Genomic DNA, 18,441 nt, shown 5'->3' on the forward strand with positions numbered 1-18,441 from the left:
AGCTTTTTGTTCACCCAAATATATTCTCTCAGGCACACATCTTACCAGCCAAAAGAAAATTCCCACAAATTGATCACAAATTTAAGGTCGAACAACCATTTGCACGTACTAAACTATTGCAGCTTTCATGTCTGCACTTAGCCATTTCGGAATGGAATCATCTCCCAAGTAATATAGCCTAAATAACTGACCATATTATATTCAAACAAGCACTTAATGAACCATTAGGAAATTAGAAACATCAACATTTTTTTCTGGTATTTTTTCAGATGTCAAGATTATTGTTTGTATAATGTAAGAATTACCGGCATATGATGTTGTCGAATGAGAAGTGATGTAAAGATTGCATAGCATGTACGACTTCGTGTAAGGATATTCGACTTACATGCACGTTGCCTTATACCTTTGTATATCAACTGTTCTCTCCCCCCCCCCCCCCCCTATGTAATGCCCAAGCTGGGCCTTTAGGGTAAATAAAGGGAAAAAAAAGTGAACTGCTACTTTTAACACTGTTCTCTAAAAGTACCACGCCGTTTTTGCGACAGAAGCCGCCTATCTGCAGCATAAAGCTACGTAAGAAAATTTATTGCTGTCGTGTCATTTGACGCGCGTTTCTTGTTGGTGGAATAGTGATCAGGGACAATGATCAAAGGTAACAATATTATAGCGAAATAAACCAGGATTATTAACTGCGTGGCATGAAAAGATGCAGATCACCAATTCACTTCTAGGTAAATCTCAGTGTTCGTAGACGTATATATTCACGACATATATGTAAGAGAAAAATTATGAAATATTTCAAACTGGTTGAAAAAGTAAAAACTCCCTACCAGAGTAAGTGTGTTTCTTTTAAAAGCTGCTCAAGCCCCAAGTGGACCAATCGCCTTTCCGATAAATGGAATCAAGGCAATTATTGGACGTGTTAGGGAAAAGATATTGCCTATGTACGCAGACTGAATCGGGGAGACCGGGAAGTCTTTACCAATGCGATCTCCATGGCTTATCTGGCGAATTCCTTCAACGTGCCAGCAGGTAAAATGAAGCAGAAACATATAGCCTCATCTAACGGTATTTGCTTTTCAGATCGTATTCGACTGCAGAATTCACTATTAAAAATTATCGAATAGGCGTTTCCGCTCGAACGTAGCGCACGACAGCATTTTTGACGTCTCGAAGGTGAGGGGCATATGCAAGTGAGGGCTCTTATTCCACATTATTGTGCTGCTGGAGAGTCGTAGCTGTTGCGTGGAGGCGCACCATTTCCTGAGAGTATTACCGCACGGGTGCTAATCGGCTCTGCTGAACAAGTTCCTAGCTGTCATTCAACATATACGCCCCATTTTCTGGCAGCCTGTAACTCTACTAACTTGATTCAGGCAACGAACCGATGTTTTTTGACACTCGCACCATGTCTGCAACCCATTAAAATTGGGTGCCTAATGTGGTACCACACTTATCTTCAACGAACACAGCAGCCCTACAAATATCTCTAGGTGTATGTGAGGTATGCCTCTTCTTTAATTGCTTCATTATTGTCCTTGATAGTGCGCCGGATAAATAAAAGCAGCCGTTTATAATACAGAAGCTGCTTAGTTGAGCGGACGTAGAGTCGGGAAAGGCATTACATTTAGGTATGAAATATAAGATAAGCATAACATGTTTTTCTCAGAAATCAGACTCAAGAATAATTTCTTTCGTTTACACCCCTAGAAAAAAAAAAACGAAAGACTAAGCGTATCCAGCTTTTCTGCACACGAGGGTTTAGTTCGCGTGAGTGCCACCACGTGGCGTACTGGCCTTAATCTTTTCAAACTTCCCGCGGTGACGCGGTGATGACGCCAACAAAACAAAAATACAATAATTAAAAGCTCTCGCTGCGCATTCAACTTCGCCACAATGCGTGTCCCGCCAGCGTTATCACAGTTCTTGATAAAGCGTAGCCAGTCGTCGCCTGGAAATGACTTACCTTAAGAAGCGTTTAGTCGCGACGAGTGATGATTGATTCTGCGCATTTGATACGTTTCTTTATTTCAATTTTTTTCCCTTCTTTTTTTAATTTTGATGCTACGGACTAAACAAGCTAGGCTAACCGTCAGAAGCACTTCGTGGCAGCCTTTCTTCAGTCGGCACACATTTTAACGTCCGAATATCGCACAGCGTCTACGAGAGACGCCGTCGTGGATAGCTTTTGACTTTCACCTATCGATTTTGTTACGGTGCCCCCTAGTCATTTCCCTAGCGGCTTTGCTATCCGCCCTCATGGGATACCGTAGCAGCTGCAAATCGAGATGCGCTTAAGCATTAAGATATATACATGGATATGTTCGTTTTGCACCTTGATGCAAAAAGCACGACACAAGAATTCAGCAAACCATGTCTGTGTCGTCGTCCGTTAGCATACTATGGCCGAAGCTGCTCGCAATATAACGTCACATTTACTGGCCACCCGGCCAGGTACGCCTTTGGGTATGACATATATAGTACTTGCAGTTAGTTCCCAAAGTAGTGTGCTGTCACGATTATCCACGTGCGGGAAGGAAGACCGCTATTTAGAATTATTATGCAGTAGTATATGCGGGATTTGTATGTTATTCATATTGTCTACCATGTTGCCATTCCGCCTTTATAATATAGCCACAATGTAGACTAGCAAGTATCGAACGCCATAAAGGCTATACTCACATACTGAAAGACCTCGCGCACAGCTCCTGACACTAACTTGTATTCAAGAGTTGTGCGATTGCCAAGGACATCCTTAACGAATGTTACATAAGTTATGTGGTTTTACGTGCCAGAACCACGATATCATTATGAGGCACGCCGTAGTGGGGGATTCCGGAATAACTTGGGCCAGTTGCGGCTCTTTAACGTGTGGCTGAACCTAAGTACACGGGTGTTTTCGCATTTCACACCCATCGAAATAGGGTGGCCGTGGCTAAGATTTGATCCCGCGACCTCGTGCTTAGCAGCCGAACCCCATAGCCACTAAGCAACTACGGCGGGTAAGGAATGTTGGCAGTTCAAGGAAGGTGACAGTCGGCACGTTAGATAATTTGTTCCCATCCTCACTGCTAGAGAATCGGTACCAGCCGTCGAAGAATGACACCGTAGAGTGCCCTGTATTTAATGTGATGCATTCCGGGTCCAAAATTTCAGACCCATATCACCCTGTAACGACTGACAGCAAGGCATCTCGCTTATACGGGCAGTTGGCTGACAGCTGCCGAGCGCTGGCGTCGGCCGCAGGACCTACTTGACCTCTTTTCAACACTTGCCGACATTCTGGCCTAATTTAGCATCATCGGGTTTCAGCTGAACTGCTTCAACAGCTAATTTATTTGTGCCATAATTTGGCCACCCTGTCAACGTTATGCTTTTTTATTTCTAGGTCAACTTTTATATTTAAGCTAATCTTGTCCTGAGATTTTCAGCGGTTTCACCTTTCCCAAAATGTCCGCATTTTTGTCGGCCTCTGTTCATAATTTGGACGAATTTTAATAGACGTTGAAACCATAGCAGGCCCCCTGACCACGCTGCTCAAAAATTCATTTCATTTTCCTGAGGTTTTGTGAAAGCTTCTGCCTTACCGTTCATCAACCTCCTGATTTCAATGTCACTTGTATCCCATTTTGATTACTACGATCCCACGGAAGCTGGAAATGATGTAATAGCCGTGGGATTGAAGCCGTTTAAATCAATTCCACCGTGGACACGGCAGCCGCTTTTACTCACTGCGAATGAAAATATTGCATTAATGAGAGCCATTCTTAAGCATGTAAATTCAGTCTGAAAATTATGTGGATCCTACGCAGTGTACAAATCGATGTAAGCGAAGCTTTCTGTGTTGTTTGATTTGATTGACGTTAATTAGCGGTAATGCTGACTGCGAATGTATGATTTCTCCATAGTATAGTGCAATACAAGAGTAGTGAATTGATGGCAAATGTTACCTTGTGTGCACTACTGCTCTTTGTCTGCGTAGCATACAACATACAGCGAGCTGTGTTTGTTTGAGGCGTTGTTGTGCGCCATTGTTTGTAACCTGTGAGAGGGTTGAGCATTGTCATTGCTTCACATGGTACATCGCATCGCGGCAGATGTGTTGGCACAATTATGGTGCTATACGTGCAAAACCACTATCGGATTATGAGGCACGCCGTAGTGGTGTACTGCGGATTAACTTTGATACCTTGGTGTTCATTGACGTGCTCCTAAATCAAAGTGCCCGACCGTTTTTGTATTTCGCTCCCGTCAAAATCCGGCTCCCGTGGCGGGGATTGAACCCGCGACCTCGAGCAGTGCCTTAGCCGTCAAGCTACTGCGGCAGGCAAAGAAGTGTTGATTTGACGTGCGGCCATTTCAGTATTGCCACCAATACCCTACGGTAATTTTTTGCGGCTTTGCGTCTGCGCGCCCTGCGTCAGTTGCTACTTCACAAATTAGCATGGTGTTTACTTTTTCGAAATAGCAGAAACGTACAGTACCGTGCCTTAAGTTTGACCGCAACCGCTGTCGAATCTATAGTTGTAGAGTTTCGTTATCTTCTCCTATCGCCTTTTCCCTGTTCCATCTTTCCCTCTGTATGAGAATGGCGAGCGAAGAATGGCAAGGCTGTTATTCACTCGTTTCGCGAATGGCCCGGTTCTGCCCATTCTCCGCCTCTTCGCCCTGTCCCCTCTCTACCATTCTATCTACCTCTCTTCAGGACTTGCATGTTAGGATAAGGGTAAGCGCTGCAGTTTCCGTAATGCTTTTTGCGAGGGATCACAGATAATTACAGCTGTCGAGAGGCTAATGTGACGACGCGCAGGGAGCTCCAAAGGGCACTGTGCACACGTGATGCGATGGAAAGGTCCAAACGAGTTTCTTGCGCCCCCGCCACATTCACTTTTCGAACAATGCCAGAGCTCGAAAGGGCCGTCCAACTCACTGGGCCCCTTTCCTCTGTTTATTCCCGCAAAGTGTGTGTCTATCGCTGTGGTTACCAAACATGCCCAACGTTATGCTACCACTCAAGCCTTTCCGGCGGCCTGAGCAACTGAAGTTGCAGGTTTTTTTTCAACACGGCGTTGACGTTCAACGTGGCTATCCTCAAGTACTTTTCGCGAACTTCGCTCACCGCTTTCTCTCCAGTGTCATCTCTTACACTGCTAGCTCATGCTAGACACAACACAAACACGCCACTACCATAATGAAGTATCAATTACACGCTAGTTCACATGCTGTCGATGTACATTTCCACTAATAAGCTGGATATGAGCGTGGTCCTGTTTTTGGCGACATTATTGGTCTACAGCCTCACTCTACAACATCGCTCGTTATTCATCACTTTTTTTCTTTGTCGACAAAAGCATACTATAGGCCCTTTAACGTAAAACTGTTCCAATATGTTTTCATTCCAATCTCCTGACGTCGAATTTGCGTAACCGCCAGCGCAAGTATCGGGCGGTCACCCGCAGGGTTGTCTGAACAGACCAATCAAACTATCTCTTCGTTCATAGGAGGTAACCTTTGTTTGCTTCAAAAACGAATAACGCTGCCTACACTGAGCGGCTTGTCTTATCTAATTGGTTCACAAGAGGCGAGGAGCACGCTCAAGTGGAGAGAGATTCGATAGGGCCGAGCCACTGCACTGAAAACCGATAACCGGATGAAGAGGGTGGTGCCGGCGTCTGCGATTGGTCCGCTTTCCCTTACTTTGCTTGCGGTGGCTCGTCGACAATCCCGGTGGCACGCAACGGGAGGTTAAGAATGATGCTAAAACAGATCCTCAGCAAAGAAGAGTTGGCAGATCGAGGTCGTAAAAGTTCATAAAGTGCTCCAAAACGTTGTACGGTCACGCAAAAAGTTTTATTAGAAGCAAATAAACCCATGCTCTCCGACAGCTGCGAGTAGCCAGTGTCTGAGCGATCGCCAAAGCCATTTTTTATTTCTTTCGAAATGGGGCAGCCTGTGGCTGTTCGGAAGAAAATTCAATTTTGTTCGGCATGCTAATGTATGTTTACGCGTACACGTCACCTTGACGCGGTTAGTTTTCGCGGTTTTGTGACGTCGCGTGAGAGGTAGGTAAAGTGGGCGCAGCCCGAAAACGTTTGACCAATAGCCGAGGGCTAATGGCGAAGAGGCGTCGAATCAGAAATAACCATTTTTTCTTTTGTTTGGTCATATCATGCGTCGCGTGACAGACAGGTGAAATGGGGGTGGTCCAAATGTGTTTTTGACTAATCGCAGACGCATGATTGCAGAAATAGAATAGAAAAGTTTGGAGTAGTTTTAAGTTATAGCGCCCTATATTTCCTCTGAATATACTTTCGGCTGTAGGTGTGACCTTGCACGCCCGCTTATTCTGTTACGCAGACGGCCACCGTTGTCGTCAGGCCGCCGCCTCATACTGAGCTTCGCCGTCACAAGAAAGCACAGAAAGCTGTCTTCACAAACAAAGCATCGGGATCCCCCGATCACCAGTGTCGTACCAACTATTTTTCGAGTGGGGGGGAGGCAAATCAACTCTCCCTCTCTCTCTCTCTCTCTCTCTCTCTCTCTCTCTATATATATATATATATATATATATATATATATATATATATATATATATATATATATATATATATATATATATATATATATATATATATATTGGTAAGTGGTCTTCGCAGTTCGTGCCGCCGCTACTCTGTCCGCATTGACGCCCCACGCCAACAACGGCAGCTGTACTACCCAGCATATAATGTTTCCTTTGATTTCTGCAGCACATATTCGTTTTTCGCATGCTTTACCACAAAGCCCGACACAGAGGGTTCCTTCCAAGGGGAGCGAAGGTCGGGTTAGCGGCGTCCCTAACCTCCCTCTCACCCGGCTCCTTCCGGGTGGGAAGGAGCGGCGTGCTTTATAATCAGATCGTGGTTTTGGCACGTAAAACCCCACAATTTATTTTTTTTCGGTTTTGCGGTGGACGTTTTGCGTGGTTAACACTCCTTGGGTTAGATCTTGCTTGCATACATAAATTCCCCAAGACTGCATGGACCTAGGAACTGCCGTCGTCGCCGAAGCACAATTTGTAGTGCAACGCGCGCATTACGTGCGCGTTGCACTGCAATGCAGAGGTTGTGGATTCAGCTCTAACCGTCAGCCCCACCCCCCAAATTTGTGTTTTCCTCCATTTCTCATTATCTTTTTTTGCGCTTTAATTAGGAGCTACACATGATTTATCCTATGATTTCCGTTTCTTCATTATCTGTAGTTTTCTTATGGTTCTAAAAATACGTGAGAGTGTTGTTACAAAACCGGGCTCCTCGGTTACCTTTCTTTTCGTCCAATACTTGACACCTGGCTATATTGTGCTTATGGCCTACTAATTAGTATTTCTTTCATCCTAGACATGTAGGAGTTTTATCTCTTTCGTTACAACCAGTGATGTTTTTTCTTGTAAAAGACTCTGTATTCTTTCTAGAGCACACAAATACCTGCTTAGCGTTTTATTTTATTTTCCATAGCTTCTGATATTTTTTCAACAACTATTCGTTATGCGTTTTTGAAAAGTTGGTCAGCTCCATATGTCTGTCATTCTTGGAAAGCTTGTTTGCCACCATGCTCAAAGGTGTCAAGCGGCTATTCGTGTATTCTTTTTATGACTGTTGTGACCTTGTGTTTAAAGCGATCTTAATTGTGCTTGATTGCTGACTGTCTATTCAGTTCAAGCATGTTCCTAATTATACTGAAACAAATATTCCTGCTGTAAATATGTGCGTCTGCGTTTGTCGATTCGATATTCGATACTTATTATTCGCATTCGATTCGTATTTGGAAAAGTCGATATTCGATCGTCTACCTCTAATATTTACATACTGGATTATGACAGCTTAAGTTTTTCATTATCTTCAGATTCGAAGGTTACAAATACAGCATCATTCAAAAGAACTCAGGAAACGTAGATTTCTTAGCGTGAAAGTACATTTAGTCTGCATATTATCCCTAAATTTTAGTGCTTGTCTACATTTGGGGCAGCAGAACTAGATTCTGTGGAACGCGCTTGGCCGCATGTTGTTAACATGGCAATGACAATTACCCGAGCTTTGTACTGGTTAGATGACATATTTTCGCCCTTGATATAGTTGAAAGCTGCCGTGAAGTACTGATTGGTCCTAAAGGCGCGAGAAAAGAAAGTGATTTGTTCTGGCGCGCGTGAACGAGCTAAGCCGCTCTAATATTTACGCTTTTACACAGTCGATATGTCTTATTCATATGCTCTGTTCTAAATCTGAACAGAAAATTTATTCCACTTGGTTTTGGTAAATTAGTTCTCTGACACGCTTGCCAAGCGTCTATCAACCGAATGGATTTAGTGACACCGCTGGACCCGCAGCGTTTATACGCGGCGGGATCGCGTAGGTTTTGTAATATTCAGTTAAATGTACATTAAAAAAATTTAATTATGGGGTATTACGTGCCAAAGCCACATTCTGATATATGTACATTCAATAGGTTTTGTAAATAAATAAACTTCAACTTTATGACCACAACCTCAAGGTTGTGGTGACCATTGTGCGGCGAAGCACTTTCACAATGTGAAGGCTACCAATGTGAAGGGAACCATTGGTTCATCATGGTCAAGGAGCCTAGGCATCGTACAGCGAGTTTCGGCCACTTTCATGTGGCTTTTGAATATCAAAGCGCATTCTTGAAGGCCATTTTCCAAACAATCTTTCTAACTTATAAGTCGATAAAGTACCGCCAACTGTTCATTGAAGCCCCTAAAAATGTCACTGTTTACTTGATAGCAAACTTTGCCGTAAACAGAGAAAGAAGTAACAAAATCTAACGTAAAAATTGCTAAAATCGCAACACTGGTAAAATACCGGTAAATCAATAAAGCAGATTTGATTTTGTGTTTTCAAGGATGGTTAGGTTGGACGGCCCCAACAGACACCGAATGGAGCAAGTGATGGCAGATTAAACTTGTTTTGGACAGCCTAGCGATAGCTTTCTCGGCAATGCGGGCTTGCAAGGCACGTCCGGCAGGCGTCTCGCACCGCAAAGTGCGGGTTAACCCTTGGCTGCTTAGCACGGCCGGTGCAGCGTCATTTGCTACAGCACGTGGAGGCGAGACCCGAAAGCAGGGGATACGTAATAAATAAATCGTACCTATGTGAGCCCAATTCTGAGAGAAAACTTCGCCTCAGGAGTTGTTGTGTTGTATTTATGTGCAGTGTGCAGCCGACAGAGCCCACTTTAACAAGTGTGTGCGAGTATAGGCGGCGAATAAATGGCCAACTTTTCCTTTTCAATTCCGACTGTGGGGAGATGGACACACCTCTCACCGAACCGGTAAATGCCCCTATGACAAGCATGTTGTCACTCACGTACAGGCAAATATAAACACATCTCACTCGATGGCCACGAGCACTCGCTGTCACAACACTGACGTGATGAAAACCGCCGGCAGCGAGAAGGCGAACGCTTCGTGCTGCCTCAGTTTCACCGCAAGAACAGCCTTCACGACCAAATAAAGGAAAGCAGTCTTGAAAGTTCTGGGAACCTCAATTGCACTATTGAGGTTCAATTGCACTAGTTACAGACCATGTAGCCCGAATCCGTGTGTAGATCAAGACTTGAAAGACTACTGCAGACTTGCAGAGGTGGGGAAATTTATGAACTGTTACCGAGTAGACTCATTGTGCTATATAAATACCAGTGATGAGTGCGCTGAAGAACCAATGTGGCCGAGACTACATGTGCAGCCGGTGGAGAGACTAGACCCCATTATCAGTGCCTCAAGCCATTTCTGTAGACCCGCATGATCTTGGTTGGAACTCTAGTTGCATATATTCCCGGGTTTCAAAAGGGGGGAGGGGGGCAAATGACCTACTTTGCCTCCCTAGTCATGAGAGTGGGGGGAGGAGGCAAGTGCCCCCCTTGCCCTCCCCCGGTAGATCCGCCTGAGCCCACCACTTTGGCTTTACCTGCCTTCCCGCTTCTCGTTTTCGTCGCAGACGCAGGCAGATCGGACGCAGGAACGGAAAGAAAGGTTAAGATTGCTTGAGCCGCTAGCTAACACATGACCTTAACTTTGGCAGGCTACTCTCATTGGAGCGCATGTAGGCTTGCGGCTTCGTGCAGATGGTCGCCTTTTAGCTTTATTGCCAATTTGCGTTCACTGACTCTTTTCGGTTGAAACAGAAACGCTGGACAAAAATGAGACCGATCGTTGTATTTTTTTTTTCTCGTTTCAGTAAAGTCAGTAAAGAGCGCCTTCTCGGCCACATCCACACTCAGCGCTCTGCTCCGTGAGCTACCGGTAACCGCTAGGACAAGGTACGAAATGAAAAAAAGCTAGCTGCACTGTTCGCGGGCAACTCTTTTTGGATTCACGATAAGTCGGCTTAAAATGTGCATATCTTATCTAAGCCTGAATGAGAGCGATATAGGCGAGATGAGTTACGGTAGCTCGTGCGCTTGGACTAACGACGCTCTTCACGCAGCGCTTTCGTCTGATAGGTGTTTGCGAACAGGAGTGAAGGGCAGGAAGGTAACACGCCTTCTTGAAATGAAATATTCGGAATAATCCTTTGTTTGACGTTTGGACATATGTCGGGGGCCCACGATACGAACCACCTTCACGTTGGTATCAACTTGCAAATGGGGAACTCAGATGAAACGTTGCCAAGCGAATAGGCTTTTAATTATCATAAGGATATCTTTATTGAAATTCCTTACCATAAGGTTAAAGCCGACTACTAAGCATTTAAATTTTCTGTATCATTAACACCTCCTGTTAATATAAGGTTGCTGTCTCTTACAACCTCCTAAATTAAAAAGTTAGTTATGAAAAATAAATGTTTGCGTTAAATGTGTAACCGCACACCCCCAGCAAAAGTCCTAGTCCATTTCCCAGTATTTACTCAATGAAGATGTAGCACGTCTACACTGTCACGTTGTAGTGATGTGAAGATCAAAACAGTTCAAAAAGAGTGAGTCACGAATATAACTCATTAAAAGGTGAGCTTGCGCTGAAAAAAAAAAAACACTCAAAGCACAACGGTGGCTGCGCGCCAACTAGCGCCTCCTCTGAGTCTGATCTACGAATCAAGGCATCGGTTCATCAGATTGGAAGGCTCGTAGTACATTGCAGCGCAATCTCGAGTCCTCAAATGTGATGAGAATGTAGGCCAGTATTCGCTTCACGCGCGCAATCTGATAACGCTCTTTCGCTATTGAATCCGTGACAACATATGCTATGTTCACACTACGGTCGTAACGCGCGTAACAGCTCTTTTGGCGTATCGAACGTAAAGGCTGTAAAAAACGTTACGGCAGTTAAGCCGGCACCTTTGTTCACATTTACTGCTGCTTAAATTACGGCTTTTACAACAGGCCAATCAAATGTGGAGCTGCAGAATCGACGTCACCAGCGGTCCAATATGGCTATTGCCAACATGCGAGCGCTGGCCGAGATCGAAGAAATTCACGTTTAAAACAAACTTATAGTCATGTATTCAATCGCCCAAAGACGACGAAGGCGACGCAGAAGGGTTTGGGTGCGGCAAGTATTTCTCGACAGGGCCGTGGACGGCGATTTTCACAACCTTTTCGCCAAGCTCCGAGTTGGTGACGCTGCGATGTTTCATAACATCATGCGCATGTCGCCCCAGCAGTTCCGCTTCCTTGAAAACCTAATGAGACCACTCATCGAAGTTCGGAGCACGCATCTGCGGCCATCGATTTCCTCGGCGGATAAGCCAGATGAACTGAAAACAGTCTCGCAAGGCGCACTGCAAAAATTTTCACGAACACAGCCAATCGTGCGCACGGAATGGCGGAATAGCACTTCCCGCGCCCGGAGCTGTCTGCAGACGGGAGGACGGAAGTGTCGTCACCGGTTGTTGAAAGCCGAAAGCTTATCGGTCATTGGCTGTGACGCAACGGTCGTAACATAACAGTCGTAAATGTTGCCGACCCTTTAACACTCTCACCCACGATTTTTGCGAGAATTGCGCACGTTGGTACCTTTACGTTCGCAGTCTGAACTAGACGCATACGCTTCGTATCCAGCTTTTCTGGACACGAGGGTTTAGTTCGCGTGAATGCCACCACGTGGCGTACTCACCTTAAACTTTTCAAACTTCCCGCGGTGACGCGTGATGACGTCAACCAAACAAAAATAAAAAAAAGTAAAAGCTATCCCTGTGCATTGAACTTCGCCACAATGCTTGTCCCGCCGGCGTTATCAGTGTTCTTGATCAAGCGTATTCGCTCGTCGCCTGGAAATTGCTCGTCATCCAGCGTTTACTCGCGACGAGCAATTGTTGATTCTGGGCTTTTGATTCGGTTCTTTTTTTTTCTCTTTTCCTTTTCTTTTTCTTTTTTTTTCATTCTACGGAGTAAAGAAGATAGCCTAACCGTCAGAAGCACATCGGGGCAGCCTTTCTTCAATCGGCATACATTGTTAACGTCCGAACATCGCACCGCGCCTAACTAGAGACGCCGTCGTGGATGGATTTTGATTTTCCCTTATCGAATTCGTTAAGGTGCACACAATTATTTCACTAGCGACTTGGCAATGCGCACTCATGGGCTATCGACGCAGCTGCAAATCTAGATGTGCTTAAGTATCGGGACATATACATGGATATGTCGGTTTTTCACCTTGACACAAAAGTCACGAAACAAGAGTTGAGCAAACTGTCCCTGTGTCGTCGCAGGGTGTGAGAGGGGGCTAGTTGGTATTCCATGCTAAAGTGACTAGCGCAAGAGTGGACACGGGACACTAAAGAGGCGACAAGGATAAGCGCAAACTTCCAACTGGGCGCTTGTCCTTGTAGCGTCTCTCTATTGTCCACTCTTGCGCTAGTCACTTCAGTCTGTGTCGTCATCCGTTAGCATGCTATGGCCGAAGCTGCTCGCAATATTACGTCACATTTACTGGCCACCAGGCCAGGTACACCCTTGGGTACGACATATACAGTACTTGCAGTTAGTTTCCAAAGTAGTCTCCTATGGCGGCTATCCACGTGTGTGAAGCAAGAACGCTATTTAAAATTATTGTGGAATAATATATGCGGGATTTGTATGTTCTCCACATTTTCTACCATGTTGCCGTTCCACCTTTATTATATAGCCGCAATGTAGACTAGCAGCTATCGAACGCCATAAAGGCTATCCACATATTCAACCCTTAATGACCATCGGTTATCTTCCCTCCTCATTACATGTCCTGCCCATGCCAATTTCTTTTTCTTGATTTCAACTAAGATGTCATTAACTCGCGTTTGTTCCCTCACCCAATTTGCTCTTTTCTTATCCCTTAACGTTACACCCATCATTCTTCTTTCAATAGCTCGTTGCCTCGTCCATAATTTAAGTAGAATCCTTTTCGTAAGCCTCCAAGTTTCTGCCCCGTAGGTGAGTACTGGTAAGACACAGCTATTATACACAGACTGGATTCCAAGGGAAGGGAATTGTAGCAGGGGGAGGCAGAAAGTTAGGTGGGCGGATGAGATTAAGAAGTTTGCAGGGATGACATGGCCACAATTAGTAGGTGACCGGGGTTGTTGGAGAAGTATGGGAGAGGTCTTTGCCCTGCAGTGGGCGTAACCAGGCTGATGATGATGATGCTGATGATGATGATGATGATGATGATGACATATTCAAGGACCTCACGTGCAACTCCTGACACTTAATTGTATTCAAATTCAAGAGTTGTGCGACTGCCCAGGACATCCTCAACGAATGTTACATAACGTATTATACGGTTTTACTTGCCAAAACCACGATTTCATTATGAGGCACGCCGTAGTGGAGGATTCGGGAATAATTTAGACCACTTGGGATTTTTAACGTGCGCCTAACCCTAAGTACGCGGGTTTTCGCATTTCACACCCATTGAAATACGGCTGCCGTGGATGGGATTCGATCCCGAGACCTCGTGATTAGCAGCCGAACCCAATAAAAGCTAAGCAACTATGGAGGGAAAGGAATGTTGGCAGTAGGAGGAAGGTGACGGCCGGCCCGTGAGACAATTTGTTCCCATCCTCATTGCTGGAGAATGGGTACCATCTGTCCAAGAATGACACCGTAGAATGCACTGTATTCAATGTGATGGAGTCCGCGTCCAATATTTCAGACCTGAATCATACTGTAATTACTGACGACCAGGCATCTCGCTAACACGCGCAGTCGTTTGACAGCTGCCGAGCGCTGGCGTCGGCCACAGGACTTACTTGACCTTTTTTTAACACTTGCCGACATTCTCGCCTTATTTCGCACTTTTGCGTTTCAGCTTAACTGCTTCAACAGCCGATTTATTTGTGCCAGAATTTGGCCACCCTGTCAACGTTATGGTTTCTTATGTTAAGTCATCTTTTATATTGACACGTATACTTATCTTTATCGGGCAACCACGTTTCGCAGCCTAAAAAACGTAATCGCACAGCGTGGGACGCGCCTGTATGTATCCGAAGTTTCTGGAACGTTATCGATGCTTCTATCCGCTGTCTGTTGTCGCCGAACGTTATGTTATCTGATTTCATCATCTGACGCGAATGGTGCAGAACTTTGTGGAAGGCACGCGGGTCCGAACGATTAGTCTGGAACATTCGATGACTGCTCTAAAGAAGCCGACGCGCTTGACCCGCTGATCATATTTTCGACGATCGCCGAGCGTGTTCGCCGCTATCGTTGTGCTATAAGTGTAGCCTGTTTTGTGGGCACAGGTTCGCCCAATAAAAGTTAGTTTTGTCGTTCACAGTACTGCTACTGTGTTATTCAACGTCACGACCACGTGACAATATTTAGGCTAAGGCTGTCGTGAAATTTCCAGCGGTTTCACCTTTCCCAAAATGCCCGCATTTTCGTCGGCCTCTTAATATTTTGGAGGATTTTTAATAGACGTGGAAACCATTGCATGGCCCCCTGGCCAAGCTGCTCAAAAAGTCATTTTATATCCCTGAGGTCATGCGCAAGCTTCCGCCTTCGTGCCGTTCCTCAACCTCCTGATTTCACTGTCACCTGTATTCCATTTTGACGACTCCATTCCCACGGAAGTTGGCGAAGATATGTCCATGGGATTAAAGCCATTTAAATCAATTCTACTGTGGATACGACAGCCGCTTATGCTCACTGTGGATGGAAATGTTGCGCTAATGAGCGCCATTCTGAAGAACCTAAATTGATAGTCACAAAATTATGCGGATCCCACGTATGTGCGAATCGATGTAAGCAAAGCTTTCTGTGTTTGTTGTCATTGTTAAACGTAATCTCCACAGAGTAGTCAGGCACCCTCTAATGAAATGCTGTCAATGTTTGCCTGATTACGCCCACCATTGTGATGCAAATAAACGTAACTCCAACTCATTTTCTCAGAAATAAACGCTGAATGAAACGCTGACGTCATCCTGAACAAGATCAACAAGCGCCCTAGTGCTCGATCTTATGATGCCCCTATTCGTAAGCTTATATTCGTGATTTAGTTACTTGGGGGGGGGGGGAGGTGCGAGAGCGATGTGTTCTTATACCGTAGAAACATCCCTCGGACCTCTCTGATGTGCTCGTTTTTATTCTCAAGTACCCAATGAAAACTGTAATCGCTGCAACTTCATGATGTCCTGGTGGCAGGCCACCATGGCATGTCGCGCAAGTATGACCGCGCTGATTCATTTGGGTTGGCATATACTATTTGGTGCGTCATACTTCGCCACATGCATTTTTCAAGCAGAGCTTGAAAAGGGCGGCCAACTCACTACGTCCCTTTCCTCTGTTTACTTCCGCAAAGTGTGTGTCTATCGCTGTGGTTACCAAATACGCCCAGCGGTATGCTACCACTCAAGCCTTTCTGTCGGCTGAGCAACTGAAGTCGCAGGCTTTCTTCAACACGGCGTCGACGTTCAATACGGCTATCCTCAATTACTTTTCGCGGACTTCGCTCACCGCCTTCCCTCCAGTGTCATCTCTTACACTACTCGCTCCTGCTAGACACAACACAAACACGCAACGACCTTAATGAAGTATCTATAACACGCTAGTTGACATGCTGTCGACGTATATTTCCGCTGAGCACCGGGATTGGGGCGTGGTCATGTCTATGGTGACATTATCGGTCTACAGCTTCGCTCAACAACACCGCTCGTTACTCATCACTTTTTTTTTCCCGACAAGAGTATAGCGTATCTACTCTGAATGTACTGCCGCTTTAAGTGGGACCTTGCACGCCCGCTTATTCTGTTGCGTTGACGGCGACCGTTGTCGTCAGGCTGCCGCCTAATTCTGAGCGTCGCAGTCACCAGAGTGCACAGAAAGCTGTCTTCCCAAACAAACCACCGGGATTCGAGCCCATCTCCCAAATGCAGCATCTTGCATTTGGGAGATGGGCAACCATTACGCTACCACCTGCCTCCACCAATTTCCATTTATCTGCCTTCCCACTTCTCGTTTTTGCCACAGACGCAGGAAGAACGGATGCAGAAACGAAAAAAAGAAGTAAAGATTGCTTGAGCCGCCAGTGACGCATGACTTTAACTTTGGCAGGTTACCTTCATTGGATCGCATGTAGGCTTGCGGCTTCGTGCAGATTGTGGGTCGCCTTAGCTTTAATGTAAATTTGCTTTCACGAACTCTTTTCAGCTAGAACTGAAACGCCAGACAAAAATGAGACCTATCGTTGAATATTTTTCTTGTTTTCAAGGTTTAAAGCAAAAATTCTCATTAACACAAATAGTGATTTGTTTAAGAAATGGCATAAGGATACTGTATTTCAAGGTCATGTTTTGTCAATACGGCCCGGCACCACGTATCGACGAAAGGGCATCACAGTGCCGATGCACGCGGCAGGTTACTGAATGAAGAAAACAGGAAACGACTGTTTTTCAGTTCTCGCAACACATTGTACACAGAACACAAGGCACCCACCATCATGACATTCTTTTTTTTTTACAACAGCGACACACAATGCCGGACTGATATACTTCCTAAAAGGGTCTCATTTGATTTTTCATCGCAGAACTGCAAGCACAGTTGCGTCGCGCGTGCTTGCAGCCACGTACTGTAGCCAAATTCCTTTTCCTCTAACAATATGGCCGCCGGCGGCTTCAAGCGCTCCCGTAGGTGGCCGATTGGACTGTCACTCGAGAAGTTTAAATACATAACCTCTTTGCATAGAAATGACGGCATGATTGTTAACATCATTGCTCTCCAAACTGATCTTGATGAGCTAACTCATTGGTGCGGTAGGGCAGATGGTAATTAACGCAGACACAACTATACATCTCAAGTTTACTTCCGCTGCTAAGACGATTCCTAATGCCCACACAGTTAATAATACTATCATTGAAACTTCAGCGGCGGTAAAATACCTCGGTGTAAATTTTAGCTCTTATTTATCCTGGAGCACTCATATTGAACTGATTACTACCAAAGACTTAAAAAAACTTTGTCTTCTTAAACGCCGACTACGCCAAGCCAACCAGGATACAAAACTACACGCATACAACGCGCTAATCAAGCCTGTGATAGAATACGCACCCGTGATCTGAAACCCTCATTATATCTATCTTGTTAACATAGTGAAATCTATACAAAACAAGGCTGCTCGATTCATCCTTTTCCGTTACTCTCGGTATCAAAGTGTAACGGTACTGAAAATATCGCTCCGTCTCCCGCCTCTGGTCATGCGCAGAAAACTCAGCCGTTTATCTTTTTTCCATACTCTCTACCACAGCAACACACCATTCGCAAGTTCACATCTTCTCCCGGTGCCGCACACACCGGCTCGTCTAGATCACATGAAGAAGACTAAACCCATTTTCGCTCGGACAGAACGACACAAATACTCACCTCTGGTCCTGGCTATTGAAGAGTGGGATTCGCTTCCTTCTAGCATTGCGGCTATCGCTGGAACATCATCATTTCAAACAGCTCTTTGGTACCCCCCCCCCCATACTTAGAACATTCCACTGTACAATGATGTGCGTTTTTTTTTTCGTTTTTTTGCAGTGTGTGCGTGTGGGCCGTAACGTTCCGTGGAATGTTAGATGGCATGTTTTGTAACTTCTGAAGGTGCGATTTTTGTTTTGTTTTGTGGGATTTGCTACATGTGCATTTTTTCAGCACCTGTTCCTAACCACTTCTTCCCCTGTCAACTTGTACCTGGCTTATTAACTTGTTTATTCCTGTCTTCAGCCATTTATATTCTGTGTTGTATATTGTTAAGTTTCTTTGATGAATCCCCCCCTACGTAACGCCCGCATTGGGCCTTTAGGGTATTGAAATCAAATAAATATTGTTGGCTTGGATATGTTTGGCACGAGGCCCAAGTCGGTACCCTGTCTTCTAACGCGTTCTTTTATTTTTGTCTCTGTCTTGAAGGGACGCGCACCGTAACATGCTGCAATGGTGATTGCGTTGCGCGTATGTAAGGTGAGAAACGCGGTTCTAAAATGTCTGTTCACTAAC

General features: G+C 45.2%; 1 long non-coding RNA gene across 1 annotated transcript in view; it reads left to right on the top strand.

Annotated features, from left to right (window-relative positions):
• The window catches only part of LOC135900244 (uncharacterized), an 80,017-nt gene that overhangs the window by 35,896 nt on the left and 25,680 nt on the right, over positions 1–18,441 (top strand). Inside the window, exon 2 of the long non-coding RNA XR_010563836.2 lies at positions 10,230–10,311. This is a non-coding gene — a long non-coding RNA (uncharacterized lncRNA). The remainder of the gene's footprint in view (positions 1–10,229; positions 10,312–18,441) is intronic.

The sequence above is a fragment of the Dermacentor albipictus genome, chromosome 1 (genome assembly GCF_038994185.2).
Source record: "Dermacentor albipictus isolate Rhodes 1998 colony chromosome 1, USDA_Dalb.pri_finalv2, whole genome shotgun sequence".
Classification (NCBI taxonomy): Eukaryota; Metazoa; Arthropoda; class Arachnida; order Ixodida; family Ixodidae; genus Dermacentor; species Dermacentor albipictus.